This window comes from Zingiber officinale, chromosome 5B (assembly GCF_018446385.1).
Source record: "Zingiber officinale cultivar Zhangliang chromosome 5B, Zo_v1.1, whole genome shotgun sequence".
In the NCBI taxonomy this organism is placed as follows: domain Eukaryota; kingdom Viridiplantae; phylum Streptophyta; class Magnoliopsida; order Zingiberales; family Zingiberaceae; genus Zingiber; species Zingiber officinale.
The window spans coordinates 136,481,659-136,498,634 of NC_055995.1; positions in this window are offsets into that span (position 1 = coordinate 136,481,659).

Genomic DNA, 16,976 nt, shown 5'->3' on the forward strand with positions numbered 1-16,976 from the left:
GCCTCTTGCGTAACTGCTATATAAGCCACATACTCAGCTTCCATTCGACAGCACTACATAAGCTTGTTTCTTGCTATTCCATGAGATGACACCACCATTTAGCAAGAAGGTATAACCAAGTGTGAATTTTCTGTCATCAAGGTCCCCCGCCTAATCTACATCAGTGTAGCCACTCATGCTCATATTTGATCCTTGGAAACAAAGACAATAATCCTCTGTCCCTTTGAGATATTTGAATATCCTCTTTACCCCTTTTTAGTGTCTCGATTCTAGGTTTGACTAGAAATGACTAACTAAGCCAACAATATAATTTATATCAGGACGAGTACACAGCATATCATACATTGAACTATCAACAGCACTAACATATGATTTTTTTTTTCATCATTTCAACTATTTCTTCAAGAGTCTTGGGATACATATTTTTGCTCTAAATAGTATCTTTCACTGTAGGTGTTTATTCAATATTTTAATCTGATATATTGAAGTGTTGTAGCATCTAAGTGATATAAGACAACCCCAAAGTCTTTTCGATCGATCTCTAATGATTTTCACTCTTAAGATGTACTCAGCTTCTCCCATATCTATTATATCAAATTGTGATGAAAGTCATGATTTGACTTCTATCACACACTTTATGTATCATCCAACTAGTAGCATATCATCAACATATAATGATAAGATGATAAACTTTTCTTTTTCCTTCCTTAGGTATACACAATGATCTTCATTGATCATTTCGAAATCATAAGACAAAATAACTTTATTAAATCGGTCTTCCTTCGGCTTTCGACCATCCGAACGAGCCGCCTCTAGGTTTTGTATGCTTCTTTAGGGACCAATTTACCGCCGGACTGTGGTTCCCAATCCACCCTTTCTTCTCTGCTGTTTATAAATATTTTCGTATTTCTCTCCATCAACTAGTGTTGAATTCCTTTCGGCTGCTGTACGGGGTCATTGTTCTATTCTGCCTACACGACATTTCTCTTACTCCTCGACTCTTCCACTATTTCTATTATCCCAAATTGTCTGAGCCGGGGACTTTTCTCTTCCAAGCCCGAGTGAGCCTAGTCTTCTTTGATAAGATGTCATCCTCCAGTAAGCATTGGAAGGACTACTACTTCTTTGTTCACTTTCCCGAGCGATCAAACTTTCCGACCAACTGGCAATTAGAGGTGTCGAACCCTCCCGAGCTCAAGACATACAAGAGCCGATCGGACAACCTCCATGCAGCTTCCAGCTTAGCCAGTCAAAAATACCATATCCCAAGTTGCTGCCGGAGGGCGTCCTCTACGTGTTCGACCTGAGCCCAATCCGCATAAGGCTTCCGTCCAGCCTAGGTATGCTCTTTCTTTTCCCCAACCTTTGAATCTAACTAATTTTTCTTCCTTTTGTGCAGCTTGAATCTTGTTGAAAGCGCGTATGGCCGGTAAGTGTAAGCTTGCGGACGTATACATCAATGCTACACCCGTGGCTGAGCTGGAGAGCTACGGTCTGCAACCGATCGGTTCCAACAAAGATCCGCTCGGCGAGAAGGAGGGAACTCAAGTGCTGGGGAGCGGTGTTGGAGGAAGTCGGGCAGCCGCGAACGATGCGACGGCTACAACAGCAGATCTTTTGCCTGAACGGTCGTCCATGGTCCTGATAGCGGTCGCTTCGGAGTCAGTGACTTCTGACGAGCCCCTGCGACACCATAAGAGGCGCCGAGCGGAAGGGGGTTCCTCCCGATCTGCGACTTCCACCTTGTAGACTCCAACACCGATCGTCTCTTCTCCCCCTTCTGAGCTGGGCAAAACCTCCGTGCTTGCTCCTGATCAGGGAGTCGATGTGCTCCCAGGCTCTATATCTTCCGACCGGACACCATCATTATCCGGTCTGCCTGAGGGATTAATAGCTGCACCGCCAGTCGCTTTCATGCCACCCCCTTTGTCGGCAGCACAAGTGTCCCATGTTCGACCGGCGTCATCGCCTCAGTCGACTGGTAGAGCAACGTCAGCCCCGTCCGCTCCAAGCGACCGATGTCATATAATGGTAGTCATTCATCTGCCTACGGATGAGTGGCGTGCTTCAAACAACGCTGAATCCCGAGCCCCTGAGCACCAGATAATTATTTAGAGTCCGCTCACCCAGATATGGGCTGACGCTAGGGCTTGCGCAGTGGTCATGCCTCTGGGGGCACTCGCCGACAGTCATACCCAGATGTCCACTGGGGTGAGTATTTTACTTGTATGTTCCAATTTATTTCCACTCGGCTCTAATACTTTTCTGGGTTCCTTATAGTACTGGGTAGAGAGTCTGACCATGTGCCAAAGACTCATATTTTTGGAGCAAGAAGTCAAGCAGCTGCATGCACCGAGCGGCCAATCGTCTACTTCCCAGGCATAGCTGGAGTAGATGAGCGTTGAGATGGCTCAATTAAGAGTCGATCTAGCCATGAGCTCCGAGCAACTGGAGGTCGAGAAAGGCAAAAGCGCCGAGCAGGTTGCACAATTGGCTCGGCTTAATAAGCAAGCCAACTCCTTCGAGTCCAAGCTCAACTTGGCCAACACCAAGAAGTTCCATGCCATCGAGGACTTGGAGATCAAAAATAAGAAGTTTCGGATGTTATCTCAGAAGCTGAAGGACACGAAGGCGTCTCTGGACGCCGAACGAGAGGGCAGGTTGGTCGATCAGTCTGCAACTAAGGCCCAGCTGAAAGCCAAGGATGAGAAGCTGGTGTAGTTAAAGGCAGACCTAGAAGCCTCTTGAGCGGCATTGCAAGTTTACCAAGACACTGAATCCATGCGGTTCAAGGCACAGAAAAAGGCTTACATCCGCTCGAATGCCTTCAATTACAAGGTCACCGATTGGGAGCTCCGTCTCTTCAACCTTACGATCGACGGGATGCTCGATCAACTGCTCTGACAAGCAAGGTCATCGGCCGGGACAAGATGACCGAGTGGTCGCCTGACGACATTCTGGATTATCTTGAATGAGCATGCTCTCGCGCGCCATCTTTTTTTGTACTACCTCTTTTTTGGATATGTAAAAATTGTGCTAGTGCTAATGAATGGTTGTCCGTTTGGCAAGTCTTTTTATTGTCACTCTTTCGTTTTGCGTCGTTTGGCTCTTTCTTTTCATATTTTTTGCTTTACGAATCGCTAATTATAGCGCTCTGCAAATGTGGCTTCGTGGCCACTCAATCAGCAAATGACTATCCGCTTTCATAACCGCTCGATCAATTCGTCCTTGCTAAACGACCACCTTGTAGTAAAAAAACTATTGCCTTTACGCGGCGTTTTTGGATACTAATTGAAGTCTCAGGTTTAAGGTCACTACTTGACTGTTGATGACGACAAGGGTTTTAAGGTCACCGCTCGACCGTTGATGATGACAGTGGTTTAAGGTCGCAGCTTGATTGTTGATGACAACAAGGGTTTAAGGTCTCTGCTCGATTGTTGATAATGACAATGGTTTAAGATCGCCGCTCAACCGTTGATGATGATAAGGGTTTTAAGGTCGCCACTAGACCGTTAATGACGACAGGGGTTTAAGGTCGTCGCTCGATCGTTGATGATGACAGAGGCTTAAGGTCGCCGCTCGACCGCTGATGACAACAGGGGTTTAAAGTCGTCGCTTGAATGTTAATGACAATAGGAGTTTAAGGTTGTCACTCGACCATTGATGATAACCGTTGATGTCTGTCCTGCATTCAAAAGGCATATACACAAGTGCATTTATATTTGCTCATGCACCTCTCACCCGACCCTGTAGGATTGGAGATGATTCGTGCTCCACGACCGCTCAATCCGTCTTCCGTCTTCATCTTCTATGTAGTAGGCCCCCGAGCGAAGTTTCTGTACGACCTTGTAAGGTCCCCCCACGGCGCCTTGAGCTTGGTGGCGTCCCTAACCAGCTTGATTTTCTTCCAGACCAGATCGCCGACCTGGAAGGATCTCGGTATCATCCTTCGGTTGTAGTTTTGTTTCATCTGCTGCCGATATGCCGTTAGCCGAACGGAAGCTTTATCCCGTGCTTCATCCACCAAGTCGAGCTTCATTAACCTTCGCTCGGTGTTTCCCTCATCGTTGAGTCGCACCTGGTCGGATTCTACTGCAACCTTCACAGGGACCACTACTTCTCCTCCATACACCAGCTGGAATGGTGTTACATCGGTCGCCTCTTTTGGAGTAGTGTGAAGTTCCCACATGACACTCGGGAGCTCGTCGACCGAGCAGCCCCCAGCGTGGTCAAGCCGAGCTCGTAAGTCTCTAAGGATCTCCTGCTTTGTAACTTCTGCCTGATCGTTGCTCTGGGGGTAGGCCACTGAGGTGAAGGCTTGCTAGATGCTATAGCCTTCGCACCACTCCCTGAGCCTCTGACCCACGAACTGTCTCCCGTTATCCGAGATAAGCAGGTTGGGGATACCGAATCGACATAAGATGTTCAGCCAGATGAATTTGATGACCATCTGCTCACTTATCATTGCTAGTGGCTCGGCCTTCATAGACTTTGAGAAGTAGTCAGGACAGGCATGTGGCTACTGTCCGAGCGGCATCCTCTTGGAGGGTTGGCCAAAAATATCCTGCTAGGAGAATCTTTCGAGCCAACAAACGGCTGCTCAGATGGTTTTCACAGGAGACTTGGTGCACTTCCTACACAATGTACTCTACGTCCTCTGGTCTAACGCACTTGAGCAGGCGTCTAGAGAAAACTCTTTTATACAACTGATCTCCGACCAAGGTGAACCGCCCAACCCTCTTCTTTAATAGTCGCACTGCCTCCTGGTCGGCCGGAGTTCTACTCAATCGGAAGAATTCAATCAGCGGCATTCTCCAGTCGCTCGAGAAGACCACCCCCCTCCATCTGGCCTATGTGCGACACTAATGAGACTTGCTCTATCGGTCGGCTGATCAAGACTGGGGATAATGAACTAGCTAACTTAGTCAGTTCGTCTACTACTTGATTTTTCGATCGAGGGATCTTTTGTAGAGTGACTTCTTTGTAAATTTGCCTTCAGCTTCTCAAAATCTTCTACATATAACTTGAGTCGGGAGCTGCTAATCTTGAACATCCCTGATAGTTGTTGGGCAGCTAACTGAGAGTCAAAGTGAATAAAGACTTTTGTGGCTCCGACATGCCGTGCTGCCTGTAAGCCGGCTATCAAGGCTTCATACTCAGCTTCGTTGTTGGTGGCCCGATAATCCAGCCGAACAGAAAGTTGCATCCGGTCTTCCTGTGGTGCAATGAGCGGAATGCCAATCTCGTTGCCTTGTCGAGTGGACGAACCATCAACACATATTCTCCAAGTTGCTACTGGCTCGACGTTCTGGACCTCTGTAACAAAATCAGCCAAGGCCTGGGCTTTTATCGCCAATTGGGGTTGATATTGAATATCAAACTCGCTTAGTTCGGGTGTCCATTTGATTAGTTGCTCGAATGCCTTTGGGTTGAGGAAAAATCTTCCCAGGGTACTGTTCGTCATGACGATGATTGGATGAGCGAGGAAGTATGGGCGGAGTCTCCGAGCGGCAATCACCAAAGTGTAAGCTAATTTTTCCAGACCAGTGCCTTTCAATATATGACTTAAAAAATACACAGATTGCTGTTCATGGTCGTTCTGCTTGATTAATATCAAGTCGACTGCATACTTAGTGGATGACAAATAAATCCAAAGTGAATCCAAGACGTTCGGCTTAGATAACACAGGCAAGGAGCTAAGATACTCCTTGAGCTCTTCCAACGTCGGATCGCACTCCGCATCCCACTGGAATCTTATCGCTCAACGCAGCACCTTGAAGAATGGTAGACTCTGATCGGATGACTTGCATATGAATCTGGATAACGCTGTGATCCGTTCGGTCAGTCGTTGGGCCTCCTTCATGCTACGGGGCAGGGGCATGTCTTGCAGTGCCTTTACCTTGCTCTGATTCGCCTCGATCCCTCTCTCGATGACGATGTATCTGAGGAAGCACCCACTCTTAGCGCTGAATAGACACTTGCTTGAGTTCAACTTCATCTCGTATGTCCTCAAGGTTTAGCATGTTTCTTCGATATTTGTATATAGATCAGTAGCTCGGACTAACTTTATTAATACGTCGTCGACGTATACCTCCAAGTTATGGTCGATCTGCTTCCAGAACACCTTGTTCATGACCCTCTGGTAGGTAGTGCCGATGTTCTTCAATCCAAACGACATGACATTGGAGCAGAATGTTACATCGGCTGTGATAAAGCTAAATTTTTCCTGATCTTCTTTGGCGAGCAGCACTTGGTAGTAGCCTTGATATGTGTCGAGCATGCAGATCAGCTCACATCCCACCGTAAAGTCCACCATCTAGTCTATCTGGGGTAGTGGATAAAAATCCTTCGGGCACGCCTTATTCAAATCGTGGAAGTCGATGCACACCCGCCATTAGTTGCCTAACTTGGAGACCAGTACAACATTTGTAAGCCAGCTCGAGAACCGAACTTCCCGGATGTGGTCGACCTCTAGTAATTTTTCTATTTCCACCCGAATAATCAAGTTCTGCTCCGCGCTGAAGTCCCTTTTCCGCTGTTTCATGAGTCGGGCGTCTAGTTGGATATAAAGCTCGTGTTGGGCAATGCTCGGTAAAATTCTGGGGAGCTCGTGGGTCGACCAAGCGAATACGTCATGGTTCCGCCTATGGCAAGCAGACAGCTCTGTTGTTGCAGCGGAGGCTGGCAAGAGGGGGTGAATTGCCTGAAAAAATAAAGTATACCCTCCTCGAAATTTTCAACTCAAAATAAAAGCAACTATAATAAGACTAAAACAAAAAAGAAACAGAAATAAACTAGAGACTCGGGCGTTAACTTGGTTACAACCAAGAAGGTTGTTAATCCAGGACGATGAAAAGCGCGCACTAAGAAAGTCTCCTTTACTGCAGGCGAAGAAGCCTTTTTACACACTGAGAAAGCTCACAAGCTGCTAGAAATTGATTACAGAGTTGAATACTGAGTTTATTACTAATTCATAGTTCCAGGGGCCTTTAAATAGCCTCTGGAAATTCTATCTCGGAGGTCCAAGGCGCCTCCATTGAGTGGGTGGATAAAACTTTATCCGCAGCGCAAACGATCAGTTTTGACCAGCTCAAGGTGCCTTCAATGAGTCATGAAGGCGCCTTCAACGAGCCCATGAAGATGCCTCCATGCTTTGTTCAAGGCGCCTTGAGCTTGAATTCCAGCTTGCTGTTTCCTTCGCTTTGACTTCCGAAGCTCCGTTCTTTTGGGTGATTTCGACCAATCGAAATAGGGCTCACCAGAACCCAATTTCCGACCTTCTCCTCGAGCAGCCTTCCTCCCCGGCTTAACGTCCCTCAAACGTCGCGCACATTCTTCTCGCCCACCGGTGCACTCTTCCGCAGCTCTTTCTTCCTTCGGATGCACCGAGCCCGTCGGCTCCCTTCCCGTGTCGTCCCTCTCGTTAGTTGCGTCTTCTGCTCGACTTCCTGTGCTCCTAAGCTCCTGCACACTCAGACACAGAGATCAAATACAATGCAGGACCTAACTAATTTGGTTGATCACATCAAAACAATCACGGGATCCAACAATCTCCCCCTTTTTGATGTGCATCAACCCAAGTTCAAGTTAAGGTGAAAATAGACAAACATTAAGTTTAAAGAAAATTACTAAACTAACATGTTAAGAATAAGTTTGCAATAAATAAAATTGCAACTACTTAATTAAGAGTTAAGCAGAATTTTTCAAAAATATTATTTTTTAAAAATATTTTTAAATTTAAAAATTTCTCTCCCCCTAAATTTGTACTTTTCTCTCCCCCTTTGATCACAGCAAAAACGAGGTTATAATAAGAGAATATGATATTTAAAAAAAATATTTAGCAAATTTTTAAGTAAAACAAAAATGAATATCTAAAAATTTCTAAGGAAACTAAATTTTTAGAATTTTTCAAATAATTTCTAAGTCAAAATTAATTTTTAGAATTTTTCAAAAATATTTGAAAACTTTCAAAATATTATTTAATTATAGTTTTAATACTTTTTCAGAAAGTTAATTAAACATTTTATTTCAATATTTCAGCTTTCAGGTCGTGGCGAGGCACTACGCCTTCTTGGTTATTGGAGCAACAACAACTTCCTTAGACAAAGCTTCATAAAGAAATTTTAACATTTAATTTTTCTTCTAAAAGCCTAAAAAAAAACTTTAATCTAGCAAGGATTTTGGAATCCAGTATAGATTCCTTCCTACTGGGTTATTCAAAAATTTAGGGGGTATATAATTTCTAGGGACTTTCTTAAGTTGTCCCTGATGTTTTCTAATATACCAATTCAATTTTTCATAAATTCTTAATTTTGATTTTGGAAATTTATTTAAGCATGCATCATTATTCTTCAATTTCTCAATTTTAACTTTTAATTTTTAATTTTCTAATTTTATATTATCATACATTTCTAGTTAGCATGCTTTTGCTAGGTTCAATTTCAATTCAGCATTTTCTTTTTCTAATTTGAATAAATCTTTAGAAAGAGATTTAATAAATTGAAACGATTGAGTAGGGGTTAGATTACGTACCTGACTTACCTGACTCGGTGATGCTCCCCCTTCATCGTCGCTTTCTTCATCTGAAGTTCCTCCTCCTTCATCTATGCTCATTTATGAGCTTGACTCTTCTTCCAGCTGATAGTTAGCCATTAGTGCTAACCCAAAAAAGGCTTCGACGTCTAATTCGGAAGAAGATGAATCTGACCAAGTGACCTTCAGGTTCTTCTGCTTAGAGGATTCGGGTTTCTTGTACTTTGTCTTTTCATTCTCTTTCTCCTTTTTCTTTAATTTTGGGCAATCATCTTTGATGTGCCCATCTTCGTTGCAGTTGTAACAATGAACCGTTCTTTTTCTTTGTTGATGCCTCTTTGTCTGCGACCTAAATTTATTAGAATTAAAAAACTTATTGAAACGCTTTACCAATAGTGCCACTTCCAATTGGTCGATTGAGGCTTCAGAGTCAGAATCATTTGATCTTGTATTTAGGGCAATGTTCTGACTAGTCTTCACTACTCCACTGGGCTCTGCAACTCGAGATTCGTGAAGTTCAAAAGTTGAAAATAAATTTTCTAAAGTGCTTACCTCGAAGTCCTTGGAAATGTAGTATGCATCTACTAAGGACGTCCATTCTGGAGTCCTGGGGAAGGAGTTGAGCGCGTACCGGATCGAGTCCCGGTTCAATACTTCTTCTCCAAGATTGCTTAGTTGAGTTATTAGCTCCTAAATCCTTGCTTGGAGTTGCGCTATCTTCTCGCCGTTGTTCATCCGAAGGTTCGTTAACTGTGTCCGGAGGATGTCGTGCCTTGCTAGCTTAGCTTCTGAGATACCTTTGTGAAGTTCTAGGAATTTATCCCAGAGGTCTTTAGCGAAAGCATAGCTCCCGATCCGACTTACCTCCTGGGGCGGCAACACGCTGAGTAGGTGGAATTGTGTCTTTTCGTTGGCCACGAATTCGGCATGCTCCTTCTTTGTCTAGTTGAGTTCTTCTTTGTCTTTTGGAACTGCATAACCATATTTTATGATTAAATAAATATCAAATTCTGTCTTAAAAAATACCTCCATCCGACGTTTCCACATCGTGAAGTCTCTGTCGAACTTCAGGGGATGAATATTCGCTCCGGCCATCGTCTTGATCGTTGTGCTTCAGTCAGCGGTTAGTCCTTTTGAGACGGTCTGACTCTGATACCAATTGTTAGTGCAGCAGAGGCCGGCAAGAGGGGATGAATTGCCTGAAAAAATAAAGTATACCCTTCTCGGAATTTTCAACTCAAAATAAAAGCAACTATAATAAGACTAAAACAAAAAGAAAACAGAAATAAACTAGAGACTCGGGAGTTAACCTAGTTACAACCAAGAAGGTTGTTAATCCAGGGCGATGAAAAGCGCGCACTAAGAAATTCTCCTTTACTGTAGGCGGATAAGCCTTTTTCACACTGAGAAAGCTCACAAGCTGCTAGGAATTGATTACAGAGTTGAATACTGAGTTTATTACTAATTCATAGTTCCAGGGGCCTTTAAATAGCCTCTGGAAATTCTATCTTGGAGGTCCAAGGCGCCTCCAACTGAGGTCTAAGGCGCCTCCATTGAGTGGGTGGATAAAACTTTATCCGCAGCTAAACGGTCAGTTTTGACCAGCTCAAGGCGCCTTCAATGAGTCATGAAGGCGCCTTCAACGAGCCCATGAAGGCGCCTCCATGCTTTGTTCAAGGCACCTTGAGTTTGAATTCCAGCTCACTGTTTCCTTTGCTTTGACTTCCGAAGCTCCGTTCTTTTGGGTGATTTCGGCCAACCGAAATAGGGCTCACCCGAACCCAATTCCCGGCCTTCTCCTCGAGCAGCATTCCTCCCTGGCTTAACATCCCTCGAACGCCGCGCACATTCTTCTCGCCCACCGATGTACTCCTCCGCAGCTCTCTCATCCTTCGGACGCACCGAGCCCGTCGACTCCCTTCCCGTGCCGTCATTCTCTCTAGCTGCGTCTTCTGCTCGACTTCTTGTGATCCTAAGCTCCTGCACACTCAGACACAGGGATCAAACATAACACAGGACCTAACTAACTTGGTTGATGACATCAAAACAATCACGGGGTCCAATAAGCTCTACCTTTTTCTCATTCTCCAGATCGGCGACAATGAAGGTGGTTGCTTCTAATCGGCTCGGGTGGATCTGGACCTCCTCATTTTCTTCATAAACTAGCGTAGAGGGCTTCTCAATGATGGTGTTCACCTCCAGACACGGATTTTTCTGAGTGGTCATCGCTTCTGATCTGACTATCTCAACGTATCATCGTCGAGTGGCCAATTGGTCACCTTTGACTTCTCCCACCTTGTCGTCCACCGGGAATTTAATCTTCTAGCAGTAGGCGAACACTATCACTCGAAACTCGTTGAGGGTCGGTCGGCCTAAGATAACGTTATAAGTTGACGGTGCGTCTACCACAATGAAGTTTGTGGGTCATATCCTCTTTAGGGGCTCCTCGCCGAGTGAGATGGTCAGCTTGGTCTGGACAATCAACAACACTTCGTTGCCCGTGAAACCGTAGAGCAGGGTCGTCATCGGCAGCAGCTCGCTCCAGTCGATTTGCAATTGATCGAATGTCTCTTTGTATATGATGTTCACCGAACTCCCTATATCAACAAAAGTTCGATGGATTGTATAATTGGCAATTACCCCTCGGATGATTAACGCATCTTCGTGAGAAATTTCCACTCCCTCTAAATCTCTAGGGCCGAAACTGATCTCGGGTCCTTCAGCTCTCTCCCTACTGCAGCCAATAGTGTGGATCTCGAGTCACCGAGCATGCGACTTCCTTGCTCAGTTAGAGTCTTCGCCGGTCGACCCACCGGTTATCATTCCTATCTCTCCTCGGGCGGTGTTACTACATTTCTCTTCCTCCCACGCCAACGGTTTGTTCCGCTCAGCAGAGACTCGGGCAAGACTTCGATTGCTCCCATGCTGAGGTCGATGGTGGCGTGGTTCGGCTATTGTCTTGTCTTCTTCCCATCGGTCGGTTGATCGACGCCTTTGTCGCCGATCAGGTGATGGGGATTGACGACGATATCCCCGTAGGGCCAGTCTGCTAGTTGTCAAGTCGTAGTAGTCCCGGGTGTTGTGCATTGTTGACTGGTGGAAAGAGTAGAACATCGGTGTCCATATCTTGCCTTTTGCAGCCTTTGGACGAGCGACCACCACATGCTGCACGGAATGTGTCCTAGGCCCATTCAGTGGGGTTTCTCCTGATCGAGGCCCCTTGGGGAGTTGATGACTGCTCAGCTGTCGTCTTTCAGATATTCCTGCTAGCTCGACAGGCGTCTCCTTTTTCCTAGACGTCTGAGCTTCTTCCACGTTGATGTATTCATTAGCCTTCTTTTGTAGGTGGCCAAAGTTCCTCGACGGCCTCCGAATGAGCGACCAGAAGAACTCTCTTTCGATAAGCCCTTGGGTGAAGGCGTTCACCAACACGACTGAGGAGACTGCCGGTATGTCCATCGCCACCTGATTGAAGCGCTAAATATATGCCCTTAATGCCTCTCGGGGCCTCAGCTTCAGTGAGAATAGATTCACACTTGTCTTCTGATGGCGATGACTACTAATGAAGTGATGTAGGAAGGCCGCTTTGAAGTCTTTGAAGTTGTGGATTGAGTTGTTCGGCAACCGCTTGAACTAACGTTGCGCTGATCCAAATAATGTGGTGAGGAAGACTCGGCATTCACCTCATCCGTGTACTGGTGAAGTGTGGCCGCATTATCAAACTTGGTCAAGTGGTCGTCGGGGCCAGTCACTCCATTATATTCTCTGTCCGCTCAGGCTCTCTTTTCTACTGGAGTCCATAACAACGCTTGGTGGAATGGGACCGGCGCATGAGGGGCTTCCCCATATGTGCTGATCGGCCTCTTATTTAGTTCCCGAATGGAAAGTTGTTCCGCTCGGTCCCCTTGCTCAACTTGCCGACCTGCCGTGGAGGCTGCAGGCTCTTGCGCTTGACGCTCGACCAGCGCCTGTTGTTGCTGTTGTTCCACTATCTTCGCCGCTCGGGCCTGTATCAGCGTGTTGAGCTCCTCTTATGTCAGTATCACTGTTGTGATTCGTCCGACGCCTTCCATCTTCTCGTTCGGATACATGTGACGTTCTCACAAACGTCGCCAAAATGTTCCTATTTGAAAGCGTGAAGCTAGAAAGTTGGGGATGTGGCGGCTCTGCTCACTGGATGAAGACCTCACTCCTCTCTGTAAAATAAAACCAAATTAGGGAAGGGGTCCCTGGCGTTGGCCCTCTGACGCTCAAGTTAGAAACAGAAGAAGCAAAGAAAGTGAAAGTGCTAGGGACCGAGGTTAATCTTGTCTTTCTTCATACCTATCATATTTTTTTATATCTGTCTTAGTGACCATTCATATTTCACTGTTTAATGATATTAATTTGCAGACATAAGACATTTTTATCTTGGCTTCATCGTATTCAATGATAGGAGTATTCTCTTTTTATTTTTCTCTTCTCCTTATTAAGTATTTATTTTTTCCTCTTTTATTATACCAGTTCATTATTTACTGTCAATGACATACCCTAAGCCGGACGGATGGCTCGCTCGGTCTGCTCTTCTGCCAATCGACCTATGTATCCCCCTCTCACTCAGACGACACAGTTAAATCATATTGACTATTTTAACTTTGACCTTCATCATAATTATTAATCCATACCTATAGATTCCTCCTTATCACCACATCAACTATATATATATATATATATATATATATATATATATATATATATATATATATATATATATATATATATATATATATATATATATATATATATATATATTTTTTTTTTTTTTTTAAGTAATCTAGCCCACTCGATCGGTCAACCGGTGCCAATCGGTGTACATTTTTCCACGCGTGATTAGCATTTGTAGACTCTTCTATTTCTTCTTCTTCTTCTTCTTCTTCTTCTTCAATCTCTCAGCTTCAACAATGGCTTCCTCCGACACCATGCCCACTTCCAACTCCCTTTCCCCAAGCTCCCTCATCTCCACCTCCTTCCATCTCCTCCGTTCCAACCCTAAGCAAACTCTACCGCTCCTCTTCCTCTGCCTCCTCCCTTCCTCCCTTTCTCCCTTCTCTTCCTACCTCCCAATCAACCCTCTCCTCCTCGAATCTTTCTCCTTCCCCTACCGCCCTACCTACGCCAAAGCTTACGACTACTACATCTCCCACCTCACCATCAATTTCACCACCAAATTGATCTCAACTACCTTCCTCTGCTTCTTCCTCTCCTTCATCCCTCTCGCACCAACTCTGCGCACTCTTTACCTCATGACCACTTCCACCTCTAAATCGCACCTTAAAGCAACCTTATCGATCTTCTCCGCCAGGCTATGCGTCGTCGCGCTAGACTTGACTTACAAATGCCTGCTCTTCATGCTTCTCTACTTGGAGCTCCATTACCTGCCCTCCATCTCTGTTTTGAGTCTGAGTACCACTGTCATTGGTTTTCTTTTCGGGGAATTTTTGCGGCTGGTGTACGTGTTGTCGCTGGTGGCAGCTGTGGACGAGGGGGACAGGTGTTGCGGTGGCGTTGCGGCGGTGAAGAGGGCGGTCGAGCTGGTGCTGAGTGTAAACGGTGGGAAGTATGGCCGGGGGCAAATAATTGCCTTCTCGGCTTATATGTATTTGTGCACGGACCAGGTGATTTATACGTTGTACGACCTCGCGTTCGTCAGAAGTGGGGTGGTGGGTCGGGCGGTGTCGGGGGTTGTTCTGGTATCCCTCGTCGCGGCGATGAGCTTGCTGACTCTGGCGGCGCAAGTTGCGTTGTACTGCGAGCTGAAGAAGAGTTCAGAGGAGGATGGAGAAGACTACGCTAAATTGGTGGATGATGATCCAATTAGAGCCGATGTAATTGATGATTAGATTATTCTGATTAAATTAGCAATAATTAAAGCATATGGTGTATTTGTGTGGAACAGCTGTCATTGTTTTTTTAAATATATTTTCATCGAATAAATATTCTTGTATGCAATTCTTGACTGTCGATAAGTATTCCTCAATTATCTTTCTTAATAAATTATTTCTAAATATATTCAGAGTAATAATAATAGAAAAGATAAAACTGCACCGGATATAAGCGTCCTTTATTTTAAAGTGGGGTGGATGAGTATTCATATTTAATTTAATGGTCACTGAATGGTCCGTGAGAGATGTCTCTTATTATGTTAACGAAAGTATTGATATTGATATAAAAACATTCATAATGGTTAAAATTTTTAGTCCGTATCATGTTAAAAAGAAAAAAAGAATTATATATTTCCTTTATTAGAATTTTTTTTTTCAATAACTCATCCATTCATCTCATACTTTTCATTATATATATTTTTATCTCTCTTTCATATTTATATTTTATATAAGTAAATTTTTATAAAATTTAAATTCATAAATTGCTAACTTAAAATAACATTAATAATTAAAAAAATACATAAATATTACATTACATCAAATAAAAAGACATAATTATAATAATATATATATATATAAATTTAAACACATCCATATCAAACTATGTCTCTATTTAATTTTCAATCATTTTTTCATATAAATGAAGTTGTTTTGGTGTCGCCGGTATATTTTATAAGAATTTCATAATTCTTATGAAAGATCTCGACTTTTCGTAAAGTTATTTTTTACATTTGATATTATTTAATATTTTATTATTCTCTGTTGATGCTATGTTTCATTGTGTCAACCTTTCTAATTTTGGATTTGTCCTTTCTTTTCACCGCCTTTTGTCCTATCGGACGAATGCGGACTTCAGAGTCATCCAAATCAACACTCGTATATGGATTTGATGTTGAAGTATTTCCCCCGGATTCGGATGTCCTTGTCTTCTTGTTAGAGTAATGAACAATAAATTGTGGAGTATATTTCTAATACTCTCTGACAACACTCAACACATGCATATACTTGAAATACTTATTATTGTTGTTGGCTTTCCACATATTTAATGCATTCTCCAACACATTCTTGTCACTCCAACCACATTCTCGTCACTCCAATCACTTTGACGATGAGTATAAAAATTATTATAGATTGTAGAAAATTCATTTACCATCGGTACAAACCTATAATAATGTGATTTAAGCATCTGATAGTTTCTCGTCATAGATCCAACGGGTGGATGCATGCTTATTGTAGTAATCAACTATATGTTTCTAAAAACGCTTGATCCTTCTAGTCATTACCAATGATTGCATCAGTATTGATAGTTGATCATGACTTTGCAAGAACTACATCTTTATTGAGAGACCAAAATCTTCAGTTCAATTTATCTTTCTCTAGTTCAACTTCACGATCTTCTTGTGATGAGTGTGGTGGCCACTTAGATGCTATAATAGATGATGGCGCTAGAGATTCTTTGTCATTGATAGATGGATCAATTGTCCTTCTTTATTCATTGGAAAATATGACTGGAGATTTAGTAGGAGAAAATAAGTAAGGATAAGGCTATTGGTGCAGGGAGCACCAGACGATCGAACATGTGTTTTGATAATGGCAAAGAAGTTCAATGTTAAGTTGTTTTGTAATCTAACAAGTTGAAATAAGTGTGTAGAAAAGTCCTAAGTGATCTTAGACAAAGGAAAGTCCTAGTTGAAGCTAGGTAGGTGAAAAGTTCTAGCTACGATTAGGCAACGAAGTCCTGGTCTAAGGAACTGGGCAAAGCATTGGTGGGTCGAGGACGTTAGGTAAAATCTTAGTGTCAAGGACACTAGATGAAAATCCTGGGGTCATGGACACCAGGTAGAAGACTGGATGGGTCGGGGATTAGACATTCAGAATGAAGTTCTAATGTCTCGAACGCTGAGCAAAAGTCCAGACGATCTGGAGGATCGGTCTGGCAAAAAGTCATCTCTCCTGAGAGGAGTAGGTGAGGACGCATTCCCCGAAGACGGAACAGTAGGCGTCGGTCCAACCTAGAGTTTCAACGAAACTCAAAGTCAGGATTGGACAATTCGGAGGTTGTCAAAGTTACATTTTATATACTGTTTGCCTTTTATTCTAACTCTATTTTGCAGGAAGAATGGAAGACTAACATTTTACAGGTTAGGATTTTGCCTTATTCGGTCGACCGAACGTTGACATCAATTGATTGAACCCAGAGATCTTGCCTGGATCGATCGACTGAACATCCAGATCAGTCGACCAAACCCCCAAGCAAAAAGATCAAATTCAGCTCACGATGAGGTTTTGACCGAGGGATCGGTAGATTGAACAGGAAAGTTCATTCGACCGAACGGTGGATAATCGACAAGTTGATCATGTTAGATTATATAATTAATTAGAATTATTTGTTTATAGCCTTGAGGGCAATTTAGTCTTTTACCTTTTCAGTTAAGGTTTGTTTAGATTTTTTCTAAGATTTTTTCTTTAGACTTTTTCTTGTAATTAACTATATAAGGTCTTGTACTCTTCATCTTTTGATTC